This window comes from Halichoeres trimaculatus, unplaced genomic scaffold (assembly GCF_033239565.1).
Source record: "Halichoeres trimaculatus isolate MK-OKI-2021-1 unplaced genomic scaffold, fHalTri1.1 fHalTri1_scaffold_6, whole genome shotgun sequence".
In the NCBI taxonomy this organism is placed as follows: Eukaryota; Metazoa; Chordata; class Actinopteri; order Labriformes; family Labridae; genus Halichoeres; species Halichoeres trimaculatus.
In genome coordinates this window covers 18707020-18727222 of record NW_027437184.1, presented here as the reverse complement: position 1 = coordinate 18727222, position 20203 = coordinate 18707020, and the positions used below count along the sequence as shown (strand labels likewise).

Below are 20203 nucleotides of genomic sequence, written 5' to 3'. Positions count from 1 at the left end.
AACTCAATTACACATACATACTCTGCCAATGGAGGAGTCACACCCATAAAGCACACTCGTAGACCTGTGTGCACATTCACAGAGGCACACATGGTCCAGATAAATGAATCACACGCAAAACACATTTGCCCAATCAAAGATAGAGTAAAGCATTGTTTATATTTTCAGTGCAAATGTTTTTCCACATATTTTTTTCTTTCATGCTGAAAATAACTGAATCTGGTGACTCATCTTTAGCACACCATGTGTGAAATGACATGAGGCAATCTGGACCTCAAAGACTCTTTCTGGCTTTCTTCTCAAAGTGTTGATCTAATCTTGGAAGATCAGCTAGATTCTAGGTATATCAGCATTTACACCGAAATAAATAAATAGATAAATAAATAAATAGATAAATAAATAAATAATGTATGGCTTAGATATTTGCCCTTTAAAATAGTACAAACTCTAAGTTGTTGCTTTATTTTGTAAGAGGTCTAAACATTGGACTTTTTAATGGAATTGTGAAAACATCCACTCAAGGTCTGCGAATATTTGAGAAAATTGAAAAAGGTTTCAGACTAAGTGGTGTGGTCTTTTACTTAACACCTGTGATGTGTTGACAGTGTGGACTTCTTCTGGGGGCTATATGTAAAAATAATGACTCCCAGGAATCAAAGTTTAGAGATAATTGGCTCTTGCCAGCAGCTCAAACATTGCATGGATATAGGGGACACAGTTCTTAATGGACTGCCTACACTTTGAGCCTTGTGTTATGTCTGTGTAGATCAAGTACAATGAAGCTGACCCAGCAAAAGAAAATAACACAAGCATTTTTTTCTCCTGCTTTTGTTAATGCAATATTAGGTTAATTGACTGAATGAAGAGGTTAGAAAGCAACAAATTAAGTTTAACTAATGTCTGGCCTTCCACCTTTGGGACTGTGATTATCCTAGCATTAGATGAGTGTACACCAGACAAATATGAGACAAATAAACAAAAAAAGAATTAAAAAGGAGAAAACAAACAAGGAGACGGGTATAATAGCCACCAGTCATGAAATATTTCTTCAATGCCACATCTACTCCATAGACGCTGATTCCATGGGTGCGTCGCGACCCGAGCACCCAAGGAGAATCCCGAGCACCCACAGGGAATGCAGAGCACCAATGTGTGCCAACCATGTGAATGCAGCAGTCATTAATTTTTTAAAGTGTGTTGCTGTAAACTTTGTTTTGTAATCTGTCTCCGTAAATCTTCATGATGAGCAGTAAGGGCAGAACTGATTGATCATCTGTTGCCAATGCTGATAACTGGCAGATTGACATGTCACGACTTATGGCATCAACTTTCAGAACCGCAGACAGCTCCATTCTTGATGGCTTGAAGTAAAGCACATTGTCCAGCTGACCAGCCCCTAGGGAGTGAGTTTTTAGATTTCTTGAAGCCTAAACTGTATTTTCTCTGTCCACCAGAGCCTCTTGCATTGATTAAATAGTACAAGAAGAAGAAAAAACAAACATTTCGGTGTTGTGCATGAAGTTTGCAGGAGAACTTGACTGTGTGCATGTGTGCAGTTATGCTGGTTCTTGCTGTAGTGTCTGTGTGTGTCTGTATTTACGCCGGTTGCTGCTGTATTTTCTGTGTGCTAATCTCTGCACTTACAATGCTTCTGAATAACACAATGTACTTGAATACCCATTTTAGCAGCTTTATTAAAGTGGCAGTCATGTAGTCATGGCACCTATGCTTTATACCCTACGGCAATCAAGGACTCCCTCTGACTTGAGGTTATATCCAAGTCAGAGCAACACCATATGCCATGTTGTGCAAAGGGGGGTTGGGAGGTGTGAGGGCAGCTACACATTCAGTATCTCATTGTTTTTCTCCTCTCTTTCCTCTTTGCTTTGTGTTATTTCCTCTCTGATCACATCTAAAAACCTTATCTGTTTATTAAGGGATATCTTTAAATTAATATTTTCCTTTTCACTTGTTTCTTGTGTCTGTACACAGAAGATACAGAGCCAGGAAGATGCCACCTGTTGTCTTTACCTGGCATAGAGCTGATCATGATTTTTTCATGTTTAAATGTATGTTTGTTTTTGTAGTAGACACAAATGGATGTAGGGAAATGAGCATTCATTAATACTTCATACTTTTTCAAAATACAAAAAAAGCCTCACCAAGCACGGCTACCAATAGTGGAGCTTCAGTGTTTACTTTACAAAGAGGCACATTCAAACCAACAATTTACAGCAAGGGTACCCTTATTAGTTAGTTAGTTAAGGAATTATTAAGCATTAAATCTAAATTTATTAAGCATTATAATGTGTTACCTAACATGAATTATCATATTAGGTAAGCATAAAGCAGTTAAATAATAACTACTGTTCAAAGTTAATTAATACATTATTAAGCATTAATAAAGGTTATATTATGTATTTAGTTATCCTTTGATATCAGTCACCTGACATGAACCTCAATTACTGTATAAGAGTGCTTTATAAGCAATACTTAACCATAGGAATTGATTACTGAATGCTTTTTTGACCCTTATTGTAAAGTGTAACACATGTATCCCTTAGGTAACAGCCAACGCTGGTCCTTGCGCTTTATCTCCCAAAACACACACATGTTGTGGGTTTTCCCAGGATGCCTCGGTTTTGTCCCACAATTGTTAATAGACTGAAAAAAAAAGAAAAAGAAAAAAAAATCTCATAATAATGTAGGCCTCATCAGTGTTTTAAGTACTTCCTCTTGTTTTTCATTGATCCCCTCTGGTATCTCTATAAACATTGAGTTGAAAATTATCAACCTTGATGATAAACCTAGATCTTTCTGTCTGGATACAGTTTTTGTTTTTGAGGTCACAATTATTTTTTAACTGAGAAATCCCCACTCTCCTTTTGCTAAGACCAAGCTCCATATGTACACTTTTTGCTGTGAATGTAGAAGGCATTCACAGCATTATCTTTTGATTTGACTTATTTCATTCTGTCAAAAAATAAATCATTCAGTACAAAAATAGTTCCTGTTTTGTCTGCACCTTCCCTCACAAACTATTACTTACAGATCACCAAGTGCAAAAATTAAAAAAGAGCTGCAGGCCATCATGCCATATTACACTTTTGAACCAGGCATATGGGTGCAACTTGTCAGAGAGAAACCACATTACAAAAGTTAACGGAGCACAATTCAAGCAGTGTAAATTACCACGTACCTATGGCTCAGAAGATCTGTATCTCACAAAATGAGTATTTGAAGCTGACTTTAACCTTTAAATTGTGGTTTAAGACAAGAGTGGTATGGCAGTAAAGCATTTATTTGAATGAAAAATCCAAGAGTCAAAATCACAATGTACTAAACCACTGTCAGGAACAGTGTTGATATAGACATAAAACTGGTTTTGAAATTCCAAATGTATGATACTTAGAAATAGAAATACAAAGAATTGTGTCTCATTTTAAATTCTGCTTTTCAATGGTATTCAAAAAAAGATAAAGCCACTGAAGAAAACTTAATCTGTAGTCACTTTAAATCCCTGATTAAACTTCGCTCCCCTGACAACAGAGTAAAATCATGGACTGCCTATGTTCTCAAACTGCACGTTTACAATCCTGTAGTTGTATTTGAGTGCTTGGTATTGCAGCCTGCTGCTTGTGGTGTCAGACATTTTGGTCTGCAGCCCCTCTGTCACTTGACTTCACATTTGTTCCATGAGAAAGGTCACAACCTGTACAGATACACCAAAACACTCAACATGTCACTTCTGCTACACATCCCAGGACATTTATATGTACACACTGACGTACTGTGCATAACAAAACATACCCACTTCTACCAAATTCATACCTCACAAGTCTTGTTCATAGGGTACACACCAAAGCCACCATGTTATTGCACTCTCCCACACACAGCAGACCTCATGAGAGACCAGTGACACTATGCAGTTTACAGTGAACACAACTCTGCACTGATTGTATCCCCATGGTTAGTGGATACTTCAATTCATCATGTTAATTAACAGGGACTCTGCTAGACAAATGTGAGCTAGAAAGCACCGGACTAAATCTGCAAAGAGCACAGTTCTGAGGTATGAATCATTACAGATATGCCAACCTACATGACAAAAAACAACAACAACAAGAAAAGTTGGATGAAAATATATCCCCGAAATACACTTGTCTTTAAACCCGAAATCTTGAGACAGCCGATACCACAAGGAATAACAAGTACCTGTGATGCCAGTCAATAATGATTCATCATTAGCTGTAACTTTGAAACTACTGACAGAAGGATATAGATTTGTGTTTGCAAATGTATGAATTTATCTCAACAGTTTTAGAGAGGAATACATATATACAGCTTTTGTCTGTATAATATGACTTTGGACCATTCATAAAATGTTTAACATATCAAAAGACATCTGTTACACTTGAGTATTGAATTTTTTTATAACCTCAATTTGCAGCAAGCCAACTGTCAAACCAATCTACTTGTTTATAAAGCAATTTATCATTTATTATTCTTAAGTCCGTGCATAACTATTTAATTTTTATGATAATTTTTGTTACCAGAAATGTACATATTTCATTACTTGAACTTATGTAGTAGCTTGGGGTGCACGCCTCAAAACAAAAAACAAAACAAAACAAACAATCAATATGTATATATATGTATATATATATATATATATATATATATATATATATATATATATATATATATATATATATATATATATATATATATATATATATATATATATATATATATATATATCTGTGTATCTGTAATTAATAAAATGTAATAATGATATCTGATACTAGTGTAATTGCCAATATCAGATTCAAACAATGTTGGCTCTGTTCTTATTCCAGTACAAGTATCAGAACAACTTAAAGCAGAAGATAGCTGAAGCCTCTTGAAACATCCATGGGTTTATCTTGTGTTAAAAGCAAAAAGCCTGACAAACAACCAAACTCTTTTGACACAGAATAAATAAAAAGTAGAGCCAACATGAATTTTGACTCAGGGGTGCATCCAGAATTCTGTTTATTTTTGCACCAGAGTCCAAACTTCTCAGCTTATTATTTGACTTTGTTCCATTTGGCACTTGATGAATTCTTGATGAGTGTGTTCTGGTCTAAAAAAACTGACAAGACAGGAGCATCAAACACATCGTAGACACCCTCTGGACAGTAGCTATGGCAGCGCCCCAATCACAGAAATCTTCAAACCTCTCTTATCGTGTTACTGTGGGTAATATAGTATGCAGGATTATTATTCATCGTAGTGCAGAGGATGGTGAGAGGAGAGAGGGAGTGGGGTGAGGGTCAGAGCAGAACAGAAAAGATAAATGACAAGTCTAAAGTTGATTATGGTCATCACATAAAAACTGCCCTTTGACCGCTACAAGCAAATGTGAGTGTGTGTGCACACCCAGACATGCACACACAGTCTATAAAATTTTGCCATTTAAAGCCTTTTAGAAATTCCCCTGGCTCAGGAGGCACATTTCAATTTCCACAAAACACCCGAGGGATATCGAAATCATGAATCTCCCCAACAAGAAAAGTCAAACAGGAATTGCTGTTGGATGATGGACACACCCATGGACATACACACACAGCACAGTGTCACACAGGTACTGCTGCTGGATGATGGACAGTCCAGGTACAGCCTATAACTCAGCGGATGCTTTTTGTTTCCACTGCTTCTCCAAATGAATAGTTTAGAAGGTGAAGTTATATTGTGATAGATGCCTTGGGGGTAATAAATGGCTTCCTGCAGACAAAGCTTTGAAGTGGATGTGCATGCCCGGTCACCAGGCTGTAATCTCCAGCCATTCGTCACCCGGTGAAGGGACAGCACAATTCCAAGGAAAACTCTCACATAATACAAGCTTCATTTTTTCACCCAGTGCGGAGGTCAAATCCCTACAGGATAGGAAGTAATACAACGGTAATGCTTCATTCGGCGGCAGGTGCTCGCTTTAATTCAAACATATGGATTGTCTTATATTTCAGAGGGGATTTTCTATTTTGCGGCATTATCCCCGCTGTTAGCAGAAGGTGGTGTTGAGGAGGGGAGCTTTTATCCTCCGCGGAGAGGAAACATAGAGCGTCTGGAAAAATGCCTCCTCCCCTTGATAGTGCGACTTTGATCAAAAATGTGTCACAGCATTTTGCTCACGCTGAATTATTCAAAGGTCAGCGAACAAAAGCATGTTTGTGCTGTGTTGCATTACAAAGGGGGAAGAATGATGGTAAATTGGCAAAGTGTTCACCGAGGTCTCTGTGGGGAGCTGACCGGTGAGCCTCACCCTCAAGAGACCATTTGGCATCAAACGATGTGAGCTCCCTGTGATTGTTATAGCTTCAGTCATAGCCAGGCTGTTACCTGGTATTTTCAAACCATCACCTTTATATCCCATTCTATTTGGAGCATTGTGTATCTGTGACTTTAGAAAAGGTGTGAAGAGAATAGACTTCTGAGAGCTGGGGCTGAAAGCTTGGGACCTGTGGGGCTGTGCACCTGTGTTGAATCTTGCATGTTTGTGCACATATGTGTGAAGATTCTGAGAATTCTTTCAGCAGAGAAGCTTCTCATTTACATGCTGGTTTGTGTATTTTTGTGTGCAAAGAGTGCTGCAGTGTAAGAGTTCTTTTGTAATGATGGTAATGGGCAGTCTCTGGGGCATCAGGACCGCAGCCCATCTCAGTGGGCAACAGCTCACTGGAGGATAGAAGGAGGAAGAAAGGGCTCTAGATACACGTGGATTCACCCCCTCCGTTCAAACTCGAGACCACTGCTTTCACTCGTTTGTCTTCCTTTGTCCTTCATTTCATCTCCACACCCACAGCTTTTTACTTTAATGGTGTTTTTTCTTTTCTTATTTGAGAAAAACAATCAACAATTCACTGCGGTTTATCCCTGGGTGGGCCGGTGGAGAAGATGAGAGGAGGAAAGGAGTGGATGAAGGAAAAAAAGCAGGAAAAAAATGGTTAACCTTGTGTGTGTGTGTGTGTGTGTGTGTGTGTTTGTGTGTGTGTTTGTGTGTGTGTTTGCGTGGTGAGTGTGCGTCTGAGCATTCATCCTGCTTCAATAGTGTGCATTATTCATAAAGTGTTTCCCAACAACAACGAAAAAAAAAAAATCTCAAAGCAAGTGTGTGTGGGAAATTCATGTGTGGATTCACACAAATAAAAGACATAACCAAAACACACAATCACACCAACACACCCGTAAGAGACAGGGAGGTGGGGGAGAGTTTCTAATGAAGCTTCCTGCTGTAGAGAGGTGAGCAGTGAATGCAACACGCAGGTTTCCCAAGAGACTTAAAGTAGCTCAGGCTTACCGGGTCAGCCAGGCCTCCTGCAAAGATCCTCTGCACTGAGGTCTCCTGCAAGCCAGTTTCTCCACATACAAAGAAGTCCATAGCAATATTAAACAACTCACTTACTCCTTTTCTAAACTACCCCACAAACCAAACCCTCCTTCTACAGCACCAATTTGCAAGTGTTACAAGCAGAGGCCATGATATTAAAATAAGAACTGGATTATAATGCTCTCAGGTTTTTCTGCTATTGGAAAACTTTTATTCTGCATGAAAAGCAGTTATTTTCCAGACTTTCATTCCTTGGAGATGTATGGGAGAGTAACTGTTAGCCAAAATATCACCTCTCACTTCCCCCTCATTGAGTGGGTGGAGTGGTTATGTACAATATCTTATTATAAACCTTATTTCTCATATGAACTATGCAAAAGCTGCTCAAATTTTCCTAGAAGCACAGAGTTAGTGTAATTTTATGAATTATTCGAGCTCAAAGTGGCATATGCCTCCATTATACACTACATTTAACATCAGTTTAAGCTTTTAAGACACTATATTTTTCTATGCAAAATCCACTTCTTCTGTTAGATGTAAAACCCCATCCTATCCTATCCATAGGTTTCACCTGTTGTAGTTTTGTGTAGTTATGAGAGCATAGAAGTCTCTCAAGACTGATTTATATGCCTTGGTAACGTTATTGATTGACTCATTGGTTTTCAGGTTTTGATAAATGTGCTGTATGTGACTATAGGTGATTGTGATGTCATTAATCACATCCTTTTGATCTCCATCTCTCCTTGCATTTGTTTTCATCCAATGAACTGATAATACATTTACACGTGTGGAACTGTTACAAAAAAGTTGGACTGCAAGCATAAATGTGCTACAATGGAAGCAACTGATATACTTCACAGGCAGACTAAATATAAAAAAAATATGATATACATGAATACATACGTCAGCCAGTGACTCACTCAGTCCCACCCGTTACCCGTCACCCGAGGCAAGGAAGCAGAGAGACTTGAATAAATTCCATTTCATGCCTCAGCTTATATTTACAGAGGAACAAAAGAAAAACTGTGTTCAATTACCAAAGACAAATTTGAACTCATCTGGGTCATTTTGAGCAAATTGAACTGGAACTAATTCCATCCGAGTGTAACAATTGAACTAAATAAATAAATTTAAAAAGTGGGAACTTGTTTGCTTTTTTTTCTCCCTCCATCAAATTAAAGTTGACCTCAACATGCTCCTATTAGTGCTATCCACAGGAGCAAGCCCATGGGAGCTGTGTGAGGGGAAGGGGGAGTGGACACAGCAGTGCTTTGCAGTGATGAAGCCTTAAGAGAAAAATGCACACAATCCAGCTAACAGTTATAAAAAATCAACATGTCATTTTCCTGTCATTGTTACACCTCCTGCTGTGCTTGCTGTCCATCATAGCTTTCATTTAATCCATCTCTCCCTCTCTCTGTCTATTTCCTCTCTCCCTGTCTTTTCTCGCCCATTACAAAGGTGTAAATTGGACACAGATAATTGAACATTACTATCCTGGGAGGTAGCAAGCACCATCTGTTAAATGTCCGCCCCCAACATCACAGTGCACCACACAATGCGCCCAAACATCCCAGTGCACTGTGCAGCTCATTTGTGTGGGCATGCACGTGTTGCTGTGTGTCTGGGTGGATACTTCCCGTTTTTCTTTTTTAATCTCCTGTGTCTCTGCATGAATCGGGGATAGTTGCTGCATCCAATGTCAAGAGTATGCTGTGGACACTCGTGTTGCTACATCAGATGAAATTGATGGTTGTATGTTCAGTTAGAATAGAGATACTGATTTAATACTTGATACTTGATTAAAGAGACTTGGTGTAACGACATGGTATAGGTAAAATGCTCCCACACTAACAGATGCTGTTGTACAACAACAACAACAACAACAACAACAACAACAACAACAACAACAACAACAACAACAACAAAACCCTTGTTTCAAATTCCAAAAATCAAATTCCATGTACATCTGTTTTACTATGAACTGATGTACTGCCTCAGTGTTGGTAACAATAACACACAATACAAAGATGAAAAATGTAATTTATTCATCTGGTGTAAGAAACAATTAAAAAGTGAAGGTTTAACCTCCTTACAATACTTTATTCTAAAATAAATTTATAAGTTAAAGATTCATTATTTTTTCCAACTTATTTTCCTGGTTTAAATTAAAAAAATGGAAGAAAATGGGTTTAAGGCTCCTGTAATTTGGCTGTCGTGATTTTGGTGCCCTCTGTGGACGAGGCAGTAGATATCTTACTTTATCAATTTTTGTTCTATACAGTCACATCAATCACATTTACCACAAATTCAGTGCATTTGCTAATAAACATAAAAAACAGGCTGTTTGCAGGGTGCTGTATATTGGCTTGCCAAACACCTACCTGGCAGTTTCACATGTTCATAATGCTATTTAGTCTTAAAGAATTATTGCCTATGCAGATCACTTATTTAAAAAACAAACTAAAAAAGCACTCAGAGAGCGTGGACCTCCAACGAGCATATTGTGATTGTCACACAACACTTAGTCCTACTTAAATGTTATACTTCCTTTAAGCAGACTGTCTGCTACAATTTGGTGTTAGTTGCAGGTTTGTACGATAATTTGTTACCTGATGGTGTTGAAAATTATGATGACCCAGTACATATTTCATATTCCAGATCTTAGTATCCAGAATATTGCCAGGATCTGGATCATACTTTTACATCTGTCAGAAATTATCATGACCTTTTCTTGTATTGTTTCGCAAAGCAATCCAACCATTTATCGTCGAGTTACACACATATGCTGAAAACGGCCCTATCTCATAGTGATAGAGAATCCTTTAAAAAAAATCCTGGATGGAGACGGTGATCTGGATCACCTTCAACATTTAATTACTTCCTTATCCCATTTTGAACATTTCCTGAAAAGTTCATCAAAATCTGTTTATTCCCTTTGGTTGTTTTGTATTTTTTTTTATTAAAAAAAGAAATAATCTTTTTTTAAAATCAAACATTGACCAGAAAAATTTTAACACTTTGTAAAAACAATTGTACTTAAATTGTTGAGAAAAAAATATACAGCAGTATAATCAAGAGGATATTTTTAGGTGTGTAAGCTGATAAAAATTGAGCTCATCTGTTAAGTTGCAGGATAAGAAAATAAATTTTTTAGTTAAAATTTCAGGGATATCTTGAATGTCTCATTCGTACCCCTTCCCTTTGCAGTGTCACCTTTGCCAGGCATGTCCTGTCATCTCTTAACCCACTGATTGTGCTCTCAAATCTGATATGGACACAGCTTTCCGGAAGAAACACAACAAAATTCCGGTATTGGCCAAGACTTGGTTATGATAGGCTATCCACACGAATAATGAGAGAAATTGTCCATGAGAATTTCTGAAGAGCCGTAATGCCTCTGTCTCTGTCTCACTCTGTTACACACATGGCTGATTAGCAGTTGGCATTTCGTCTTGGCTTTGCGCTAAATGAGAGCAGCAAACATTACCATCTCAAAGATGCTCTCCTAGCTCAGTTAATGGTCAGGACACAATGACTGCTCAAACACTTGATGGATCATTGAGGGATTACACTATTTGGCTTCATGCCTTTATGCTCACTTCGTGTGTGTGTGTGTGTGTGTGTGTGTGTGTGTGTGTGTGTGTGTGTGTGTGTGTGTGTGTGTGTGTGTGTGTGTGTGTGTGTGTGTGTGTGTGTGTGTGAGAGAGAGATGCAGAAACAGAGACGTTAAGCAACCTGTAGGTGTGGACGCCTACGGACCTCTCAGTGGGAGCAATAATGTCAAGGAGCTGCAATGTCATATCCATCAGAGCTGACTTTCTGTCAAGGCCAGACAAAGGTGTTGACACCTGAACACTACACAGTGAGTGAAGAGGCCATTCAAATGTCAGTTAGCTGACACACAGCCATGCTCCCATAGATTGGTGCTAACCAGTGATTGTCAGCTGGTAACTGAGGGAAAAGGCCACTGCATATATAAAGCTCAAGAGGAGTGATCTGGAGAGATTTAATGAATGAATGTGTTTTTATCCTATGAGGCAAGGATTTATTGTTGGTACAATCACACCTGTCAACCCCAGCAATCCAGCACACCTGGGAATGAGGCAGCTATCACTGAGGCACCGCAGTCATAAGGGGAAACATTCAGATTGGCCAGTAAGGTGTGAGACTGTCAACCCACACAGCTGTTCACAGTGTCTACTAAAACTGTCACAGCAGAAAATTTAACCAAAAAGAGTCAAAGCCTTCCTGGAAAAAATCACACAACTCTGGAACAGGGAAAAAATTAAAAGAATCATCAGGCTGAATGATGATGCTAACTAATGAAGCAATCAGACAGAGGCTGTGTCGTGTAACTCTACACATTTTATAACTAAAAAACATTCATGCCAGGGTAGCTTTATGTGACATTGACATGCGCTTTAGTTTGATTTCCCAAAGAGATAGAGAAAATGGAGAAAACAAAACACAGAAAAGGAAGGTTGTTTTTCTGACAGTATGGCTTGGTATCTGTGAATCTCTGGAAGCTTTCAATTACCTAAAGACAAATAAACTGTGTTGCTGTGGTCGAGCTGCCAGGAACGTCTGAGACGGCAGATGAGATGACCTCTGGAAATCAGTTATCTTTGAAAACGAAAAAGGGCACTTTACAGTGCAGCTCCTTGTTCTAGGAACTTCAAGGATTTCCCTGAAAGATCAATTACTGTAATTCTAAGGAATTCACAAGAAAAAAGTTAACCTTGCCAATTAGATGTGTTCTGACTTTCTTTCACTCAGATTCCATACTCTGCTTAAACTTGTTACTGTTATCTAACATCAACCAGTTTTCCTGTTGAAATGATCGTGCAGTAATGAATTTACAGGATCACAGATAATTAATTGATACCCCGAAGCACACTGGTTCATGGAAAGCACCAAATCAAAATTTCAAAGTGCATAACTACACAGTTTGGGGAACCCAAAACAGACGTTTCTGCTCTACTTTTGTGATGACTTTTGTATCAACTGGCAACTGACCAAACAAGCTTAAGCGATAACAACTGCACCCAGCTGTTTTTGTTTAAAATTTTGTCTTTAGATCAAAGTCCAGAAGGTGGTAGTGGGTAAGGTAAAGTAATTCACTGAATGAAAAATATTTTTTTCTTGGCTGACAGGATGGCATTTACGTTTGTAGCAGCAACAATCTTACTACAAATATCTGCTGGACCACTAGACTGGGGATGCACATACGTTGCTTATTAAACACTGTCAACCTCACTAGTCTGCACTGGAATAACCAGTCAGATATGTAGGATTTCCATAGTGTAGGCCTAAATTTGGCGTAGCTATAAAGCCCATATTCTGCCATAGTACTACAATTAATAATTCTCTATTACCCTGGTGTAAAGAAGCACAGATGACAACACAGTTAAGAAATAAGTTGAGACTAGGAATGTGCATGTTTCAGTGACTTAACTATTAAATGTCATCACCATTGCTAGTTAGCGTTAGAAATATGAGTTGTTAAACTGTTTCACTGCAAGCCTGTTACTCTGTAGTATCTAAGGTTTAGCACAGTCACTCCCAACTTGCTGGGGCTGGAGTTCTGGTTTACTGCCATTATTCTGTAATACTTCACAAACTAGATGAAAACAAGCAGAGATGACAGATGGCATCTTGCGGTGGGATGTGTCTTTGCAGTGTTTTTTTTTTTTTTTTTTTTGAAAATGGAAATTCAGTTGTTTGTGGGCTGTCTGGCTCAACTTGCATATCACCACTTGAAAAGGGCAAAGCAGCACAGGCAATGTAGACATTAATCTGCAAGGTTGGACAATGTTTGGTGGTGCTAGCTCTGCTAATGTTAGCCAGATTTTGATACCATTTTCCCACTGACTCTGTGAACCTCTGCTTAGACATGTTATAGAATTGTGCTTTATTTGTACAGCTTTCTGAGTGTTTTCTGACCTCCAGTCTGTTTGGTTAGCCATCCTTTAAATTTCCAGTTAAACAACAAGAAAACTTTTCGTTTTTATCCCTAAACTGGAAATGTTTTAATGACTGGCCCAGCAAATATCTGGCACTGAATTTCACTGTGTTAAGAAGGACTTACATTTCTTTCAGACTCCTCATGTTCAAAATATAACAACATAAAAATGTACATTGGAGCAGCAGAACATTGTGTTCTTTTGTGTAGGCTAATACCTCTTGATTCCTGACAGACTTTTTGTACATGCAGAAATGCAGGAAGTGTTGAGATAATATCCTAAACCCCCTTGTTGGAGCCTGCATTTGGATTCAGGAGATGTTGGTTTTGCACAATACAGGCAGAGCAGAGGGAGGGATAAAAAATATCTTGCAGCCTAATACACCACCAAATACGGAGATGGTCAGGCCATTGTGGAACGTGTGATAAGCACAGCTAGAGTTTCCTGACTGAACTTGCTCACAGATGTCACTCCATATGTTGATGCATCGTCAACACTGGCCTCAAACTTTCCAAATAATGTAAGTCACATTTGTTTTTGAAAATTTCTTTCCTATCATAGATTTTAAATTTAGAGATGCATTAGACGGCAATTAAGTTCTTGATAAATCTTTAAATTAGTGGAATGTTTCTCAGTGCAAGTGTCTAGAACACAAAGTAAAACAGCACATGGCATCAATCCTGATGTTCTGCATTTAAAATCATCATAAGGCTCAAATCATCCGCCTCATTTCTGCAACAATGCAATCGTCAGATTGATAATATCAGTCAACACAATCAGGTGTGTATTTTGATGTCGCTTTTCTTTTCTTTTCTTTTTTTTTAGGGAAAAATACATTAGTTAATACCTTGAAAAAGTGCTGTTTAATGAGATCATCTGTGGACTGTAGTTCTTTGGGGTTCCTCAGGCCTTTGTACTGAGCCCCATCCTCTTCTGCCTTGATATGAAACTCACTGACTGCATCATCTAAAATTTCCTTGACTTCTTGTGCCACACCACTGAATCCTCCATTTTCTGACACTTGGGATGAGCTTTTGGATCGCTAACAGACATCTATGTGACATTTCTCGCCCTCAGTCGAAGTCAAACTTTTGGAAAACTGAGCTGCACTTTTTCCACAGGCACAAACAATCCACACACAGATGATATAACAGTGACTCTCAACCAAACTTCACAAATCCTGTAGACTGCACTGTCTCTCTCAATTGGGACACTGACTGCCTGGGCCTTGTTATTTGTCATTCACCCAATATTGCAGCTACCTTCATTCTGAGCTCCTGAAGTAATGTCCTCGGCTCCAACAATGCCTCCAAGGCAATCTCTGTATTTCATTGTCAAATAAAATGTCTTGGAGAAATATGTTTGTTCACCCCCACTTGAATCAAGCTGTCCAATATTTTATTTCTCTGGCCCCTCATATTCCTCGATTTACTTTAGCCTGAAAAGTTTCTACATGTTTCCATATCTTCCTTATTGGGTCAGTGTATTTTAAAGTAATGCTTTTCAGAGCTCCTATGAAGGGTTCTTCTCTGAATATGAAGCAAACTTTAATGCATTTGAAAGTGGTTATGTGACCTACAAAATCAAACTAGACCATCAGCATAAAAACAGTTTCTATTCAGTTATATTTAATGTCTTAAAATCTCGGCCACAGGGAAGACTTCTGATGAAGAGATCAACTGCATGATATAGGTAGAGGCTGTACATTTCTAAAATTCATGGTGAAGATTTGCAGTGAGTTTCATCAGTGACCATTAAGAGACCAAATAGGCATGTACAGGAAAAGTTTAGTGGAAAGATAAGTGGAAATGTTCTGCCTTTAATATTTTTTGTGTTTTAAACAGAAACCTCCAACTATACCTATTTCTGTCACAATCTAATACTTTTTAGCTATTTGTAAAAAAAAAAAAAAATTCTGTGTCCTCAATTCTCAAAAGTCTTGTTAATATAGGATTTTTCTGTTATCATGAAGTACAACACAATCTTACTCATGTTTTTCATCTCCCATTCGCTTTGCTCTATTTTTAGCTTTCTATTCTTAGTACCCATTATTCCAGGTCAATAACAGTGATTACTCTTTGCAGGCATTTTTCCATCTCTCTGGAAGCTCAAGGCCTTTCTGTAAGCACTGACATTATCAGAAAATAATGTTCTTTACAGATGAAGTCAAGAAATCAGCTTCTCCCATCCAGTTTTAATAACTCAAAAGCAAATATAGAGGCTACAATGCTTGGGGAAAAACATCAAATAACACAAAATGTGGATGAACACTATATTTCTTCCTTTATTACATCCACAACATAGCTTGATGCCACTCACACTACCTTACAGTTACAATATGCAGAAGACTAAATCATTGTGTTTTCACAGGGGATATTCTAATAAAGTGATGTGACGTGAGTAAAGTGTGTGTTTGAACGCAAAGGCATGTGAGTGTGCAGATATGTAGTTTGTGCAGATTAACTCTGACAATGTATGATGCCTGTAGTCATATACAATAAAGAGTAATTGCGTGCTAAAAGGAGGAAAATTCAATTTACAGCGTTTCATAATGAAAGTCTGTTTCAATTATCAGTGATGAATCTGACAAAGACAGATGTGCCCATGTATGTACATACACACACTAATGAGCCCACATCATTCTCTTTTGCTTTCTTCAGCACACCTGCACATTCAGTAAATCCCTGGTATGCATTCTCATAACAGTCACACTACCCCAGGTTTGGTGTTGATGATGTGAAAGTGAAAACAAGTGTTTTGAAGCAGAAACACAAGCAGACACAAAGTGGGTTTTATCTGCTATACATGCTGTTGTTGATTGAAGTGTAGCAATTAAGCTGAGGCTGGATGATGCTGTTTGCTGACCTGAGGGAGGTGACAATGACACCCATAATAAGCTAAATGACAAAGGTAGTCCAAAAGGAGAGAAACATCCTAGATAAAATGTGTTGCATGTGATGAATGAGTGATGTTTCTTGGCATTTTCCTGCACTTTGCTCAAATGTCTTGAGGATAGACAAGTTAAGCTCAGTTTATTAAATGCAGATCAAAAGGCATACAGTAGGGCCTGTTTTTTACTGCACGTACTGTGTTTACTAATAGACTCTGTCATGAGAACAACACACTTGCGTGTGTGTCTGTGTCACTCTGCAGTACTTTGATGAAACACTTGCAGACAGTGTGTCTACGATAGTCAGATCACCTGAGGTTGGTCCCTCTATATTTTTGCTTGCTTTTCCCGCCAACTTTGAGGGTATCATGTCAAATTGGAGCGCATGCTTTGCCATTAATCATACGTTGCAATTATTACAAGGGAGGACAGAGAGAAGGCGTTGTAAGAGATTGAATATTCAGCTGATATACAATAATTCTGCTGCTCAGCTGACCAATCACAGGGCTTCCTGAGTTGCATTATAGCTACATTTGGAAGGAGATGCACAACACACTACTCACATTGGCTTCTGGGATGGTAAAGGGCTACGTAAAGGGCTACGTACATCTATGTTTTCAATTTGACAAAAAATATAAACCAGGCATTAAACAGACAGCAGGTTTTCTTTTATGGGTGTTTGCTCGGTCCTCTATTGTGGCCTCCACCCAGCTAACTGTCCTCAATCACAGATCTGCAAATGGTTGTTGGTTTGTATCAAATAAAAACATACACATCTTTGGAAGATACAAAAAAAAAGCCAAAATGTGATGTGACCTGATTTTCACCTCTATTATCTCCTAGTCCCAACCTGCAAACTGTTAACAGGCAGCTTCAAATAACTACAGTGTGCGAATTACTCATGATGAGTGATGCACAATGATTGCCAATCATATTAGTAGGAACAAATTTGAAAATACAGAGGAAGGAATCTCTGCAGAAACACACTGCCACACACCTCCTCTGGATTATTAATGGTAATTCAGAGGAAATATTTTATTTCCAAGGTACATTCTTTTGAGGAAATTTATCAATTTATATAGTACTGCAAGAAGAACCACTATACCATTAACAATCTGTCTTTGACTTCAGATACACTTTGCCTTTATCTGACAGTTTGATTAGAGCTGGATTAGAAAAACTAATATTTCTCTCTAAGGAATAAACTTCACAGAAACCAACACCACATAGTTAATGTCTTTTGTTTGCCTTACTTTTTTCTCATCCTTCCTTCTCGTGGTCTTCTCACAACAAGACTGAACTGTACTGAATGAATGAAATTGAAACATGTAGACTGCTTGTTCCTCTTCAAAAACCCATATCAGGTTTTTTTTAGTATAGCAAAAATAAAAAAATCTTATTTTAGAGCAACACTAGTAAAATAGAAACATCATTAATGATGTATTTTCATCAGGGCAATGTGAGCACTTCAGACCTTGTGTTGTCCACGTTCATCTGGGGGAAAAGACATCATAAGTGGTCTTGTGGACCTCCATTACCAGGAAGACAAAAAGGCTTCTTGGTAGGAGACAAACACTGACGGTCTGCTCTGACATTTATAGTGCTGTGGTCCTGGAAGAAGGACAACTGGAGGCCCTGATTAAATCTATTTCCTGTTTTAATGGGATGTGGTAAGCTCCTACATCAGCACACTTTCACTTAGACCTGCCTGTTAGTCACAGCTGACTGCTCTTTTCTCCCCTGGGAGATATTCAATACAAGGCAGGCCATCACTTTTTTACAGAATTAGCACATGTATGTAGCCAGGTATTCATACATGGGAAGGCAAAGGCTAATGGTACCTAAATTGGTAGCTCCCTCGGTTAATGTTTTTACATGTCTGCTAGAGATGGCACATAAAAAAGAGCCAAAGGTTACAAGCTCCTTCAATTAGGGGTGTGTCTGGGGTAAGCATGGTGTAGTACTTATGATGCTTACAAGATCTGATAACGACTCAATGTTAAATGGAATATGGGTAGGGATGGGTACCTTTCACATTTGAAATGATATAGTACTGATGCCTGGTACTCATTTCTGGTATTTTATTGTGTGTTTCTGTGGTCATAAATACTGACTTGTTTAATAATAAAATCTCAAAGTTTTTCAATTTAACATATGTATTTATAAATGTATAAACTTGCAATGCTGGTTCATGTCCAGCCTGAATATCACCTACTCTTTCACTCCTTTATAGTCACAAGGATGTGCTCAGGTACAAAAACATGGTACTGTTTGATCTTACATGAATCAGTACTCTGTACTTTCAGCAGATTTTGGTCAGTACCTAAAAAAGTATTCCTAGATAAGAATAAAGGAGAAAGAGATGATAGATAAATGCTTCAGAGTAAACTTATGTTACCAAATGCCATAGTTGTGCCACCCCAGTCAAAAAGTGTGTACATTATCTTGACTTGAATGCATCATCTGTTGTGCCTTGGTCAAAAAAATACATACTTACATGAAAAATGCTCTTAGCGTTCGGTTGTGTCTTTCTGCTGTGTGTTGAATGCAACCACCAAATCTCAAACCACTTGAAACAACACTTTTTTTTCTCATATCTGTTCCACAGCATGTTCTGTGTTGAAGCGTCCTGAGAATGCACTGAACATGCAGAGGAAAATCCTGCTTCTGAGCCTTATTGATTCCAGCGCTCCGGTCCACTGTGTGTATGGGAATGCACCAGTGTGCAATTGTGTGGAAATGTGAATGTTTATATTGTTGTGTGTGTCTGTGTGTCCGTGGGTGTGTGTGTGTGTGCCCTCCGCATCGATCCTCCACTTTGTTCAAATTATCAGTGAGGGGATGGGGCCTAATACTGCTATTCACACGGGCATTAGAGCAGCAGAGGAAACCACTGCTAAGAATGGAGGCTTCAGGGAGAAAGGAGGGAGGAGAGAGGAGGAGTTGCGACATGGTGTGATAAATAAATGAATATCCAAGGTTATTTTTGAGTGACATTTTTTTAGACTGGAGGACAGATCCCTGGGCAGCTTTTATACTGCTCCGACTTACTTTTAGAGGTAAGTCAGTCAAGTTGAAATGAAGGTCACTTAGTTTGTATCTAAACTATCTATCATTAGTGTTTTAGCCCCTGGAAAAGTTTTGTACAGTAACTTTTACTGGTTCTGAAGCAGACTTAAAGAAAGTGATCATATATTTCCTGAAAAAGAAAAATAGATTTTCAGGTATAATAATGATTTTTTTGCATGGTGCTGAACAGTTTAAAATATAAGATCAATAAAGTAAATATTATCATTAAAAAAAATCCAAAAGACCCTAAATGATCATTATTCTCCATACTGACAGATAAATACCAGAGAAAATAAAAACTACCAGCAGCCTGTTGCAACAAAGCCCATACTCCTGCCTCTGTCAAGACAACTAGCCAATCATGCTAAAGACTAATGAGGTGGCCAACTAAATTGGCCTGTGCCACCCCTGGCCTCCCCTCTGTATTCAGCCCTGATTATGGCACAATGCTGACATGTGTTATCCCAGTCACCCAAAGAGGAACTGGCAGTTCTTATCTCAAAACTCCCCTTTTGGAGGTTGGTACTCTCAGACTTAAGTTGGAGGAGAAATTTAATGGTGAGATCTGGAGTGTCTGCTTCCACTTTCTGTGGAGGAGTGAAATTATTTATAATGTGACGCAACATATTTCCTTACAGCTCACTCTTTATTCATGCCAGCAGACATTCATTTTTAATGCTTATACACATGCTGACTGGCCTTTTTCTCTGGGTTGCCGATGGACACCCACAGTGTAGATTAAAAGATTTGTTGTCAGTGCACATTGATTTTCTTATTCTGCCTCGGCACACACTCCTGCCATTGTGCATGTCTATGTGTGTGAGTGTGTTTAGTGCTCACAAGCACAACACAGCTGCTCAATAATCAACTGTAACCCATAAACTGTGGGTTAGAGGTCTTGATCACTGA

General features: G+C 38.5%; 1 protein-coding gene across 3 annotated transcripts in view; it reads right to left on the bottom strand.

Moving 5' to 3' along the window:
* Positions 1–20203, bottom strand: part of cadm2a (cell adhesion molecule 2a) — a 232087-nt gene that overhangs the window by 71429 nt on the left and 140455 nt on the right. The window lies entirely within an intron of this gene.